Raw genomic sequence first — 15,966 nt, 5'->3', positions numbered from 1 at the left:
AGTCAGATGCTTAACTGACTGAGCCACCCAGGTGCCCCAGCAATCACCTTCTAACTTGAAAGGCAGACAGATTTCTCAGTGCAGTTAAAAGTGGTTATCAGGTGGCCAATGGACACATTAAAGAGATGCCTGACATCACTCATCGACAGGCAAATGCAAATCAAAACAACAATGAGCTATCACATCATACCTGTAAGAGTGACTAAAATTAACAATTCAGGAAACAACAGATGTTGGTGAGGATATGGAGAAAAAGGTACACTCTTGCACTGTTGGTGGAAATGCAAACTTGTGCAGCCACTCTGGACAACAGTATGGAGGTTCCTCAAAAACTAAAAATAGAATTACCCTATGACCCAGCAATTGCACTACTAGGAATTTAACAGGAGTGCTGATTCGAAGGGGAACATGCATCCTAATGTTTACCAGTGCTATTAATAATAGCCAAATTAAGGAAAGAGCCCAAATGTCCATCAACTGATGAAAGGATTAAGAAGATGTGGTGTATGATGGAATACTACTTGGCAATGAAAAAGAATGAAATCTTGCCATTTGCAACAAAGTATATGGAACTGGAGGATATTATGCTAAGGGACATAACTCAGTCAGAGAAAGAGAGAAATCACATGATTTCACTCATATGTGGAATTTGAGAAACTTAGATGATCATAGGGGAAAGGAAAGAAAAATAAGATAAAAACAGAGAGGGAGGCAAACCATAAGAGACTCTTAAATACAGAGAACAAACTGAGGGTTTGGGGGGAGTAGGGAAAGTTGGTGACGGGCATTAAGGAGGGCACTTATTGGGATGAGCACCGGGTGTTATATGTAAGTGATGAATCACTGGATTCTACTCCTGAAGCCAAGACTACACTGTATGTTAACTAACTTGAGAAGAAAGAAATAGAAAAGGAAGAAAGAAAGAGAAAAAGAGAAGAAAGAAAGAAAGAAAGAAAGAAAGAAAGAAAGAAAGAAAGAAAATATACACCCCTTTATTTATTGCAGAATTAATTACAATAGCCAAACTATGAAGGCAGCCCAAGTGTCCATCAATAGAGGAATGGATACAGATGTGGTGTACACACACACACACACACACACACACACACACACACAAGGGAATATTATTCAACCATAAAAAAGAATGAAATCTTGCCATTTGCACACGATGGATGGATCTAGAAAGCATAGTGCTATGTGAAATAAGTCAGTCAGAGAAAGACAAATACCATATGATTTCACTCATACATGGAATTTAAGAAACAAAACAGACAAGGGAGGAAAAAGAGACGAACCAAAAAAATAAAAAAAAAACACAAAAAACAGACTCTCAACTACAGAGAACAAACAGATGGTTATAAGAAGGGCAGTAAGTAGGATGGGTGAAATAGGTGAAGGGGATTAAGAGTATCACTGAGTAATATATGGAATTTTTAAATCTCTATATGATATATCTGAAACTAATATAATATTGTATGTTAACTACACTGGAATTAAATTTAAAAAAAAAAACAGAAAAAAAAAGTATTTCCCCTACTATCAGTATATCAGTATTTCCCCTAGTATCATAAAATTTCTTCTTTAATTATGTCTTTTTTTTAAGTTTTTAATAAATAAGTAATTATTTATTTTGAGAGACACAGAGACAGTGTGAGCAGAGGAGGGGCAGAGAGAGAGGAAGACAGAGAATCCCAAGCAGGGTCCACATCAGCAGCACAGAGCCCCATGCGGGGCTCCAACTCACAAAACTGTGAGATCATGACCTGAACCAAAATCGAGAGTCAGAAGCTTAACCAACTGAGCCACCCAGGTGGCCCTAATTATCAGTCTTCAATATTTTATATTTTCTACCAAGATTCTTTCTTCCTTATCTGTTGTCATTATTTCTACTTCAGTTATTCTATAACTATATTATTGTTTCAGATAACCATATTGTATAATTCAGTCACTGGGTTGTTTTTATTTCTATTACCATTATCTATCATTAAACTAGTTGAGTAACTATAATTAAATACAAGGTCTATAAAGCTTTTTTTATATGCCTGGGCAAGTATGATGGGTATTAGGTTGCTACTATTGATTGTCTAATTCAAATACTTTCACATGAAAAATATATTCATTCCACATTCAAACTCAATTTTAGAAAATAAAACATAACTGAATAAATAACAATTTCATCTAGGGCAAGCCCAGAAATACATTTTAGTAAACCATGTTCAATCTTTTCAAAATTCAAAGATCTGCCCTCCCACACTCTAGAAGTGGCTGAACACTCATGTTTGAAGTTATTTTTAAATGTACTCCCCCAACCAATTAAAAATTCATATTATCTAGATTAAAAATATTAGAAAAGCATGAAGCTATTATAGTTCTTTTTTGTAAGTAATCATAAATTCTTAGTAATAAGCATCTCTGAGAGTTCATTTAACCTACATATACACGTACCTCTGCCACTTTCAGAGACAACTGCATCAAACATACCCCAACCAGATGGAACTCTAAATCTCATAAGAAAAAAATTCCATAATCCACTACTCACTGTCAGGAAATTCTCCTTTATGTTTAAACTACAAGGCTCAGGCTACAGATTAAGCCTGCTTCCTCTAGTTCTATTCCTGGTGGAGGAGAAAAACAGATGGACACAATCCGTCAAGTAGTTAAAAACAATAATTAGGTCACTTCTCTCTCCAGCCTAAAAAAAGGAAAAAAAAATGTGTGTTTTGCATGTATTTTATTTCCTCATTATATCTGATGGGGTACATATACAAACTATTTCAGTAATAATATAAGTAGAGGCCTTCTGTGCAAACCCACATGGTAGGCACAGTTGGCTTTTAGGTTTCTTATCCTTCAGCTATCAGCAATGTCACATTCCCTCCCAGTGTCTCTGTCTGCAATACCTTGGGATCACTGGAGAAGAATACAAGACAGGGCAGATTCTTTTTTTTTTTAATTTGTTTTAATATTTATTTTTGAGAGAGAGAGGGAGGGAAGGAGGGAGGGAGCGGGGGAGGGGCAGAGAGAGAGGGAGACACAGAATCCAAAGCAGGCTCCAAGCTCTGAGCTGTCAGCAGAGTCCCACGCGGAACTCTGAGATTATGACCTGAGCCCAAGTCAAGATGCTTAACTAACTGAGCCACCCAGGCTCCCCAAGGCAGGGCAGATTCTGAGAGGGACAAGGGCTTGGTTAGACCCAACTGAGCCCAGACCTTAAGGCACCTTCATTTTGGCCTGAGCTTACAGCATCTGTAAGCTCAGTGGTGAAGCTGCAGGCAAGCTACACATTGGGATACTAAGTAAATGAGATGCGTGCCCCTGTTAAGGAATGTAATCAACAAAGAATGCAAATAAGCAGTAATGAGAACTGAAAGCAAGCTTTCAGTATCTGGGACTTCCGTCTCAAGTGAGATGTTTTTCATTTCACAAAACCTGTAAGACTATACTGGTCATTTGAAGAAAAACTTGAATTGGGACTCCAGTGCAGAGCCAGACTTAGACCTGGACCACATGAAGAAAGTGTTAGGAAACTTGGAGAACATGGGGGAAGCACCTGCCCCCAATATGTCGGGTTAGAGGAGTAGGAAGGGTGACAGAGGACACAAGGCGTGAGGGCAGAGTTCAGTAGCAAAGAGCTCACATTTGTCTGGTCTATAGATACTCACTGCCTTGATGCAGATGAATCTACTAAAGTTTGTTCTGCAGGACCTAAAACAAATTTATGAAAACTTGACCGATTTATAAACCTTAAGGATTTTTTATTCATTTATTTATAAGGTTTTAAGAATCTATTATAAGCATCTACTATGTGTTCTAGGTGCCAGGTAATAGCAGTGAGCAAAACACGAAGAAAAAAAAATTCCATCCTATGAGACTACCTTCTAGTGGAATAGAAAATAAAGAATAAATAAAATATACAGTATGGTGAGAAGCACTATGGTGGAAGAAAAACACAAAAGATTGGCATTTTTAATAATACACAAACTCCTATTGTACTTAAGTCACAAGAATAAAGTTCCTTTCAATTCATGATGGCAATGAATTGAATGAGGAGGAACTTACAGAGAAGAAGCTGTCTTTCCAAAGCCCCTAAAATCCCAGCAAACATAGGTACTCACTTCTCCCCGTTCTCCTGTTGTCCTTGAATCTAGTATCTCTGTCTACCCAGTTAGGTAGTTATAACCGGAATAGATTGTGATAACATAGGGTTTTGAAACTATTAAATACTATATAAACAAAGCTGCATTATTTTTTTTTATCGCTTGCCTCTGAAAAAAATAATAAAATGTCTCTGGTAGCATTCTACACAATTATATCTTTTCCCCTTTCCTGTTAAATATTTTTAACAGCAGCCTGGATGAAGGCATGGAAAGGATGGTTATCAAATTTGCAAATAACACTAAGTTGAAAGGCAGTGCTAATGTGTTAGATGACAGGATTAAGATTCAAAATGATCTTGACAAGGCAGAACACTGAGATGAAACCCATAAAATGAAATTAACAGACATGCTATGAATAAAAAAAAAAAAAAACTAATGAACAAAACTCTGCATGTGTACAAGAGAGATGAGGCTTGGTAGCATTTTTATTAAGGAGGAAAAAGTTGATCTCTAGTTGAAAGTTACTCAACATTTTGATACAGCTACAAAACAAAATGTTTTAGGCCGTGTAATAGAGTAGTATCTAAGTCAGCATAAGCAGTATCTAGACAAGACTATTCATACCTAGATAACACACTTAATACCAACATTAAAAAATTTTCTAAACATTCATGGAAGGGTAACAGAAAATGCACTGCTCGTATCATATAAAGAACAGCTGAGGAATTGCTTGCTTCAAGAAAGAGCCTATAGAAAACTAGTATATACTTTCAAATATTTTAAAGGACCATTACTGATAAGAATACTTCACCATTTTTAAACATATTCATTGTACGACCTCAGAAAAGATCTTTGGCTCTCTATGCCTCAGTTTTTTAATCTCTAGAAGAAAGTTAAAATATCAATTCTGTAAGGTTATTTTAAGGATTATCAATAATACATGCAAGGTGTGTAGTGCATTATCTGGAACAATGTCAGTACTCCAAAAACGGTGGGTATTTTTATTCTCTATTGCTCCAAAAAGTACTCTAAGGTGAATGGATGAAATCAGCAGAACCATGCCATGAAAGAAAGACTCCTAAAAGAGTTAGTTCCTTTCCATGAATTTTTCATATAGACGTTAAATGGTTATCAGGGAATTTGAGAAGAGATTCCTACAGTGGGTAAAAGTTGAATTAGACAGTTTCTGAAGCAGAGTACGGTTACATAGTTTGACAAAGTTCACAAGTTCATCAGTGGCAGAGTAATGATTTGAACCCAAGTGATCTGGATTCAGAGTCAATTAAGCTAATTTAACGCATTAGCCAGACTTTCTTTCCATAGCCCTCGCGTCATGTGAACCCCAACAGGTTTTGTGATGCCCTAGGATTTCTTTAGCTATCTTCAAACTAATGTACAAACACTTTTAATTACAAACGTAAAGAAAAAAATCACAAGGTATTGCTGGTGGATCCGTTGAAATTTTGTCGTGTATAATCTGGAATGACATGTTCCACAAAAATGTATTTTGTAAACTGATGAAGGCAATTTCTTGAGTGCTCAAACTTTTCCTATTCCATCTGTTTTGGATGGAACTCTTCCAGTGATGAACTGCCCACTTCCTGTTCCAATTTATTCTAATTTATGAAACACAAGTTTGCTTACCTCAAGATCACCGCATCATGAATATTAGTTATTGTTTTATGACATCATTCATGTTCTCAGGATGCACTGATAAACAGATATGTGAAAGCAAGCAGACTTTGGTGAGGGCCTAAGACACTTTCCAAAGACTCATTTCTATGGGTTGTAGAATCTGGTCTTTGTGAAAGTGCTTCCTGGCTGTTCAGAAACACCACTTGTTTTCTTCCTTGTTCTAGATTGTTTCAAATGGGTGTAACTGCAAGATGAAAGACTCTAATTATGTAAAATGAAGCTGCTTGCTCAAAGCAAATTTCAGTGCCTATCAGATAATAAAAAGACAAAGTGTGGGAATTGGTGCATGGTGAGTGAGCAGAAAAAAATTACCTGAACAATGTGGTTTCTGAAGCCACAGGATATTTTGTCTACTGAAGGGGTGGATTGCTGAGAGGAAGTATAGAGAATTTATAGGAATAAGTGAAAAAGTTTACAAGTAAATTAAGTTCAAGGAAGTAAAATTCTTTAACACCTTAAAACTTAAATCATGTGTTTTGTTTATTTGGGTAAATTTTGCTTCCTGATTATTGTAATTGGTTGAAGTTTCTAGCTCCTATGGCTGTGTGTATTTAAGCTTTCAATGCAGGTATGCTGAAGGTTTCAAATGTTTATAGCATTTCCTAGCACCCTGTTTCCTGAAATTTAAATAGCTTCATATTCAGTTTTATAAATATGCTTTTTTTTTCTTATTTCCAAGGAAAATCATAACCTAGGACTTACTTGAAAATTTACTTTTGAAACGTAGGATAATGATCTACAAATATTTCCCTGGGAAAGAGCTTTCACCTATGTAAACAGATTTTATGTACTGAAGCTAGAATTTGATTGAAATTTGATGGGTATTTGTTCTGTTGGTTAACCTTTCTGCTTACCTTACCAAATATTTGAATAGAAGCCTAACTACTGAACTGTACCTAAAGGATAGAAGTAATAAACTTCAGAGACTAATGGGGTATATTTTATAACTGTTTAATTTATCAGTGTACAAGAGCCCCCCAAATAATTACTAATTCGATAAGCATTTATTGACATCCATTTCAACTAAGCACACTGCTCAGTCCTGAACATGCAAAGGAGTTCAGTAAGGGGAGATTACATTACATAATGTAGTCAATGTCCAGGTAGGAATTCCAAGTAGAAAGAGTCCAGACTAAGAAAGTAAGGAAAGTTTAATAACAGGAATAACCATAAAAATGGGGTTGAATTAGGATAGAAGGAACAGGCTAGTCAAGACAGACAATGAGCTAAGGTGGAGGTAAGAAAGTGTAGAATATGTGGAAAAACTCAAATGTGGTCTATATGCGCTCTCTCCAATTGTTTATCTCCCCTTCTCTTTCAAATCTCTTCTAAACAGGCTTCCATTTCTCATTTCCCTGAAACAGCTTTTGTCAATATCACCAATGACCTCCATACTGCCAAATCCAATTGTAATAATTTTCTATTGCTATACTAATGAATTACCGCAAACTTAGTGGCTTCAAACAACACAATTTTATTTTCTCACAGCCCTGTAGGTCAGACATCTGTCATGGTTCTCACTGACCTAAAATCATGATGTTGTTAGGTTCTTGAGAATCTCATACCAGTAGAAATGCTGCAAGTTAGGACTAAAAGAGAGAAAGCAAAATGCAAGAAGGCTGTCAGATTCTCAAAGTTCTGCAGGCAAGAAACAGATTGATAAAACTACTCAGCTGCAAGCATGAGCTACCTTTTATGAAAAAGGAAGGATGCCTCCAAGGATGGAGTGTTAAACCCAGAGGGCAGAACGGAGAGCTTCAAGGGATTGTGAAATTGCTTGGGACCTGTGTGTTTCATATTCTTTTATAAGATGGTTAGTCAGGTGTGGCCATGAGAGGAGACAGGGGAAAGCCTAAGGAAAAACATGTATTATACTTTTAGGTCCCAGAGAGAGTCATTGCAATCTGAGAGAAGGACGACATGGGAAGGACCACCAAGGAAACAAGCTCATCCAAGCAGGTGGGGAGCCAAGAGAGAGCAAGGCCATGTGAGCAAGTTCCTTTACTGGGGGTCAAGGTGGGGAATGCCAGAAAAAAAAAGCATTAGGGGATTTCACTGGTGCATTTGAATGTCACTAGGTCATAGTCAGTGGAGGGCAAGAAGGGAACTTCTGGTGGGAGCCAGCCTTACCAAACTGATGGCACTTGATCACCTAGGCAAGGCGTTTACAACCTATTGAGGAAGCATGAAAAAACAAATTTTTAAAGGTTACAATACACTATGGCTTCCCGTTTTCTTCTATTTTTTCTTCTTTTGAACCAAACATCTATTACTGGTATCCTATGCCTATCCCACCATTGTGTTTGGAGAGTAAATAATTTGTTTCTTAAATTTCATATTCACAGATTGAAAGAAATTGTATCCCCGATGGATTATGCACAGAGCATGACTCATGGTTCATTTAGATGATCTAGATGATGAGACTTGGGACTTTTGAGCTGATAAGATTGAAATGAGATTTTGGACTTGATGCTTGAGAACCTTGGGATGGGGTGCATATATTTTGCATGCGGAACAGACATGAATCTTTGGGAGCAGGAGGACAGGCTGTAGTAGGCAAATAATGGCCCACCAGATATGTCCATATCCTAATCTCCAGAACCTATAAACATGTTATGTTACCAAGTAATAGGCAATTAAGTTCATAAATGGAATTAAGGTTGCCAGTCAGCTGACTGTAAAATAAGGGGATTATCCTAGGTTATCATGGTGATCCTCATATATAATCACGTGGATCTTTAAATGAGAAATTGGAAAACAGAAGGGTTAGAATGAGAAAGAGGCATTATGAGAATGCCTGGACCTTGCTGGCTTTGAAAATAAAAGGAGGCTACAAATAGTCAATAATATTGTAATGCTTTGTATGGTGACAGTAACTACACTTAATTGTAGTGAGCATTCCATACTGTATATAATGTATATATAATTTCATGATGTCGAATCACTATGTCACACAACTGAAACATATATGTCAAATATACAGCAATTTTAAAATTTTCAAACTTTTAAATAAAAGAGAGACACAAAGCTAGCAATGTGAGCAGCCTCTGGAAACTGCAAAGGGCAAGAAAATGAATTCTCTCCTAAAACCTCCAGAAAGCAACACAGCCATGTGTATAGCTTAACTGTAGCCCAGTAAACTCCACTTTCTGACTTCTAACCTCCAGAACTATAAGATAATACATTTGCATTGTTTTAAGCCACTGAGTTTGTGGTTATTTATTATAGCTGCAATAGGAAACTAATAGGCAAAGACAAACTGAGACACTATCATAGACCAAAGGAGATTAAATGCAATCTGATGCCCTGGATTGAATCCTGGAACTGAAAAAAGACATTACTAGAAACTCTACTGAAATATAAATAATGGTTTAATAGAAAAAAATATAGCTAAGAAAGAAAGGGGTGATGTGGAGTCATCAACTGAAGCAGGTACTACACTTAACTATCATTTGTATCACTGCATGTTCATTTCAAAATGCTTAATTTTTAAAAAGTGTTTCCAAGTAACTGATTTGACATCTTTCTTGAAAATGTTTAAAGAGGGGTGCTTGGGGGGCTCAGTCGGTTAAGCATCCGACCTCAGCTCAGGTCATGATCTCATGGTTTGTGAGTTCGAGGCCAGTGTTGGGCTCTATGCTGATAGCTCAGAGCCTGAAGCCTGCTTCGGATTCTGTATCTCCTGTCTCTCTGACTCTCAATAATAAATAAACATTAAAATTTTTTTTTAAAAAAGAAAATGTTTAAAGATATCATAGATATCAAGCAGAATGTTTATTCTGCACAAGGCTGACATTAATATTTATGAACTAGGAAGTTTGAGTGACAGTTCTTGCTTCTCTTATTTCCACCTTCTTTTCCCATTTTCTCTTTACTTTTATTTTGTTCATTTCTTTCTTCAAGTGGTTTCATACAGAGTTTTCCCGTTGAAGAAAAAAATAGGACTGATATAAATGATCTGTACCAAAGTGCTAGTTCAAAAGAAGCAGGCACTAAGGAATACTGACAACTCCTGACAGCATAATTCTCTAAAATTATGAATATTTTTTTCCTAAAATTTGCTTCTTCTATCATTGTTTTCACATAAAGCTTAGTGAAACACATATCGTTTTCAATAGCTATTTTATTTTGTTTTGTATTGTGTTTTATCCCTGCCCATAATTTGGATAGAATGGGTAGTATGGGGAAAAAATTATAATACCCAAATCATTAGTTACTCCTTTGAATTTACGAAGCTATCAACTACTGACCACACCCACTCTTGGTGAAATTATTTTCTGGCAAAATCTAAGATGCATTAAGAATAAGAATACCTCTCTACTGCAAAAGCCTTTACCACCAAAGTAGTTTCATTTTCACAGCAACAGTGTGTGGTGAATATAATCATTATCCCACTTTATAGGTAAAGAAATGGAGGCTTAAAGAATTTAAATAGTTTGCTCAAGGTCAAGCAAGTAGGTTAGAACAGAGAACCGATTTGAAGTGAAGTAGTTCGACTGTGGAACACAACCCAGGCTTTGCTCTCATTATACCTCTGCCCTTCCTTTGCCTCTCATCCCACCCTATACACGTTATTTAGGTAACTCAATAGAATTGTGTACTTTCCCTCTGCATCCACTATATTAATACTAACACACTAAAACAGAAAAATATTAACTGCACACGGCACACAATAGTTATATTGAAACAGGCTTTTCTTTTAAAAAAAAATAAATAAACACGGCATCTCTACTTCTTCAAAACAGCCTGGGAGAAATGGATTTTTCTTTTTGAAATGCATATGCATAATGTTCTTTCATTCTGCTCATGGGCAAACTTCTGACATTATGACATAGTTCATGTCCAGTAAAATATATGCTATATAGTAAAGGATACATTTACTACAGATAAAAGTAGAGTTCAGTTTCCCTTTAACTTTGGGTTCCAAACAGAGAGTAGCTTTTGCAGAACAGGAATTTCCCATTTTATTTCAGTGATGCCTTTTGATAAGGAAAGCACATGTATACACGTATCATTTATCTCATGAGAATGAAAGGCATTGTGTGAAGGTACACTTGCAGAATCTCATTTCACCCTCCTAAAATGTAACTTTATTACTATGGAATTAGGATAGAATATCTTGAGTAATCCTGTTCGACATGTGTCAAAATCTTAATTACTTGATAAGCAAAATATGTGAAAGGCAAGTTTCAAGGACATGACTATCGAGAATAAAGTTTATAAGAAGTAAAAAGGAGGGGCAGGAGCCTGGATTTATGAAAAAAACAGCAGACTCATGAGCTGTGACTCAGGGTCCTGGTTCTTTGTAAGATACTCTGGCAAATGTCAACCACAGAAAAAAAGATTTCTTTGAACTGAAATTATATTCACAAATTGCCTTAGAATAGATTGATGGAAAATCAATAATTACTATATTTTAGGGGTTTCAACAAAACTTAAGGCCATGATTAAGAGCCTATTCATACAACAATGTGAAAAAGAAAAATTAAAAATCTAACCCCTTAAGCCAAGCCAAGCTCTCAGATAGCCAGAATGAAGATGATGGATTAAATGGGGGGGGGGGGGGGGGGGGGGGCATGGAGCAGCAGGGATGGGGGCAGAATCTAATATTAACTTAAACCAGTTTGGAGCACATACTGTAGTAGATACTGAATGCTATTCTACTGAACCCTCATAACAATTTCATGTGGTCAGGCTTTAGAAGCCATACATTATAGATGAAAAAATGGAGACTCTAAAATCACAATTTAGCCAAGATCATATGAAGTTTGAGCAAGGTCTTCTATCATTGACGTCTACTGCTCTCTCCAGTGCATCTCATAGCAATTAACAGGGTACGATCTGGGGTACACAAGGAAACCACCCAAAAAATAATCACCAACAGTAAGTGCAAGATTTCCAAAAATTACGCTTTGTCACTCCCTAAGTCTTTTTAGTTTTTTTTCTAATAAATTCATACGTTAGATGCAAATAATTGAGAATTGTGGCCACCATACACTTTTAAGTGAATAAAAATTAACTTTCCAAGAAATATAAGCATAGAATAGACCTAAATAAATTCCATTAGAAAAGGGAAAAAATCTAAATGCCCCCAAATGAGTGTAATTAAATAAGCTGTGGAGAGATCCAACCATTAGAATAAAGACTTCTAGTAACAAAAGACTAAGTTAAGCTATAATGTGAAGTAAAAAGAACAAGATACAAAATACTATGTGGAGTCTGATTAAAACTATGTCAAAATGCAAAGGCAATAAAAGGCTATCCAAAAGTATAAAAGTTATGTACTAAGGTGATAATATTTTGAGTAATTATTTTCATTTTTGCTATTGCTTATATTTTCTCTAGCATACTGATTAGTTTTTATGATTTCTTAATGAGAAATCAGAGAAAACCGCCAGAGGATTAGCAGAAGGGAGTCTCCGGAGTCAAGCGCAGACTAGAGGCCCACGGAAGAGGGTAGGAAGGGCGGCGAGGCGGTGCGCGCTCCACGGACTGGCGGGAGGGAGCCGGGGCGGAGGGGCGGCTCGCCGGCCAAGCAGAGCCCCCGAGTCTGGCTGGCAAAAGCGGAGGGGCCGGAGGGACTGTGTTCCGACAGCAAGCGCGACTTAGCGTCTGGGAGGTCATAAGTTAACAGCTCTGCTCGGAAAGCGGGAAGGCTGGAGGACAAAGGGAGGGAGAGCTGCTGAGCCCCCGGACGGCAGAGCTCAGCTTGGCGGGGAACAAAGGCGCCAGCGCCATCTCCCCTGCCCATCCCCCAGCCAAAATCCCAAAGGGAACCAGTTCCTGCCAGGGAACTTGCTCGCTCCGCGCAAACACCCAACTCTGTGCTTCTGCGGAGCCAAACCTCCGGCAGCGGATCTGACTCCCTCCCGCTGCCACAGGGCTCCTCCTGAAGTGGATCACCTAAGGAGAAGCGAGCTAAGCCTGCCCCTCCAGCCCCCGTGCACCTTGCCTACCCACCCCAGCTAATACGCCAGATCCCCAGCAACACAAGCCTGGCAGTGTGCAAGTAGCCCAGACGGGACACACCACCCCACAGTGAATCCCGCCCCTAGGAGAGGGGAAGAGAAGGCACACACCAGTCTGACTGTGGCCCCAGCCGTGGGCTGGGGGCAGACATCGGGTCGGACTGCGGCCCCGCCCACTAACTCCAGTTATACACCACAGCACAGGGGAAGTGCACTGCAGGTCCTCACCACGCCAGGGACTCTCCAAAATGACCAAACGGAAGAATTCCCCTCAGAAGAATCTCCAGGAAATAACAACAGCTAATGAACTGATCAAAAAGGATTTAAATAATATAACAGAAAGTGAATTTAGAATAATAGTCATAAAATTAATCGCTGGGCTTGAAAACAGTATACAGGACAGCAGAGAATCTCTTGCCACAAAGATCGAGGGACTAAGGAACAGTCACGAGGAGTTGAAAAACGCTTTAAACGAATTGCAAAACAAAATGGAATCCACAATGGCTCGGCTTGAAGAGGCAGAGGAGAGAATAGGTGAACTAGAAGATAAAGTTATGGAGAAAGAGGAAGCTGAAAGAAAGAGAGATAAAAAAATCCAGGAGTATGAGGGGAAAATTAGAGAACTAAGTGATACACTAAAAAAAAATAATATACGCATAATTGGTATCCCAGAGGAGGAAGAGAGAGGGAAGGGTGCTGAAGGGGTACTTGAACAAATTATAGCTGAGAACTTCCCTGAACTGGGGAAGGAAAAAGGCATTGAAATCCAAGAGGCACAGAGAACTCCCTTCAGACGTAACTTGAATCGATCTTCTGCACGACATATCATAGTGAAACTGGCAAAATACAAGGATAAAGAGAAAATTCTGAAAGCAGCAAGGGATAAACGTGCCCTCACATATAAAGGGAGACCTATAAGACTCGTGACTGATCTCTCCTTTGAAACTTGGCAGGCCAGAAAGGCTTGGCACGATATCTACAGTGTGCTAAACAGAAAAAATATGCAGCCGAGAATCCTTTATCCAGCAAGTCTGTCATTTAGAATAGAAGGAGAGATAAAGGTCTTCCCAAACAAACAAAAACTGAAGGAATTTGTCACCACGAAACCAGCCCTACAAGAGATCCTAAGGGGGATCCTGTGAGACAAAGTACCAGAGACATCACTACAAGCATAAAACATACAGACATCACAATGACTCTAAACCCATATCTTTCTATAATAACACTAAATGTAAATGGATTAAATGCGCCAACTAAAAGACATAGGGTATCAGAATGGATAAAAAAACAAGACCCATCTATTTGCTGTCTACAAGAGACTCATTTTAGATCTGAGGACACCTTTAGATTGAGAGTGAGGGGATGGAGAACTATTTATCATGCTCCTGGAAGCCAAAAGAAAGCTGGAGTAGCCATACTTCTATCAGACAAACTAGACTTTAAATTAAAGGCTGTAACAAGAGATGAAGAAGGGCATTATATAATAATCACAGGGTCTATCCACCAGGAAGAGCTAACTATTATAAATGTCTATGCGCCAAATACCCGAGCCCCCAGATATATAAAACAATTACTCATAAACATAAGCAACCTTATTGATAAGAATGTGGTCATTGCAGGGGACTTTAACACCCCACTTACAGAAATGGATAGATCATCTAGACACACAGTCAATAAAGAAACAAGGGCCCTGAATGATACATTGGATCAGATGGACTTGACAGATATATTTAGAACTCTGCATCCCAAAGCAACAGAATATACTTTCTTCTCGAGTGCACATGGAACATTCTCCAAGACAGATCATATACTGGGTCACAAAACAGCCCTTCATAAGTTTACAAGAATTGAAATTATACCATGCATACTTTCAGACCACAATGCTATGAAGCTTGAAATCAACCACAGGAAAAAGTCTGGAAAACCTCCAAAAGCATGGAGGTTAAAGAACACCCTACTAACGAATGAGTGGGTCAACCAGGCAATTAGAGAAGAAATTAAAATATATATGGAAACAAACGAAAATGAAAATACAACAATCCAAACGCTTTGGGATGCAGCGAAGGCAGTCCTGAGAGGAAAATACATTGCAATCCAGGCCTATCTCAAGAAACAAGAAAAATCCCAAATACAAAATCTAACAGCACACCTAAAGGAAATAGAAGCAGAACAGCAAAGGCAGCCTAAACCCAGCAGAAGAAGAGAAATAATAAAGATCAGAGCAGAAATAAACAATATAGAATCTAAAAAAACTGTAGAGCAGATCAACGAAACCAAGAGTTGGTTTTTTGAAAAAATAAACAAAATTGACAAACCTCTAGCCAGGCTTCTCAAAAAGAAAAGGGAGATGACCCAAATAGATAAAATCATGAATGAAAATGGAATGATGACAACCAATCCCTCAGAGATACAAACAATTATCAGGGAATACTATGAAAAATTATATGCCAGCAAATTGGACAACCTGGAAGAAATGGACAAATTTCTAAACACCCACACTCTTCCAAAACTCAATCAGGAGGAAATAGAAAGCTTGAACAGACCCATAACCAGCGAAGAAATTGAATCGGTTATCAAAAATCTCCCAACAAATAAGAGTCCAGGACCAGATGGCTTCCCAGGGGAGTTCTACCAGACATTTAAAGCAGAGATAATACCTATCCTTCTCAAGCTATTCCAAGAAATAGAAAGGGAAGGAAAACTTCCAGACTCATTCTATGAAGCCAGTATTACTTTGATTCCTAAACCAGACAGAGACCCAGTAAAAAAAGAGAACTACAGGCCAATATCCCTGATGAATATGGATGCAAAAATTCTTAATAAGATACTAGCAAATCGAATTCAACAGCATATAAAAAGAATTATTCACCATGATCAAGTGGGATTCATTCCTGGGATGCAGGGCTGGTTCAACATTCGCAAATCGATCAACGTGATACATCACATTAACCAAAAAAAAGAGAAGAACCATATGATCCTGTCAATCGATGCAGAAAAGTCCTTTGACAAAATCCAGCACCCTTTCTTAATAAAAACCCTTGAGAAAGTTGGGATAGAAGGAACATACTTAAAGATCATAAAGGCCATTTATGAAAAGCCCACAGCTAACATCATCCTCAACGGGGAAAAACTGAGAGCTTTTTCCCTGAGATCAGGAACACGACAGGGATGCCCACTGTCACCGCTGTTGTTTAATATAGTGCTGG

Source organism: Panthera pardus, unplaced genomic scaffold (assembly GCF_024362965.1).
Source record: "Panthera pardus isolate Hobbes unplaced genomic scaffold, ASM2436296v1 HiC_scaffold_10, whole genome shotgun sequence".
NCBI classification, from domain to species: domain Eukaryota; kingdom Metazoa; phylum Chordata; class Mammalia; order Carnivora; family Felidae; genus Panthera; species Panthera pardus.
This window is presented reverse-complemented; position numbering follows the sequence as displayed.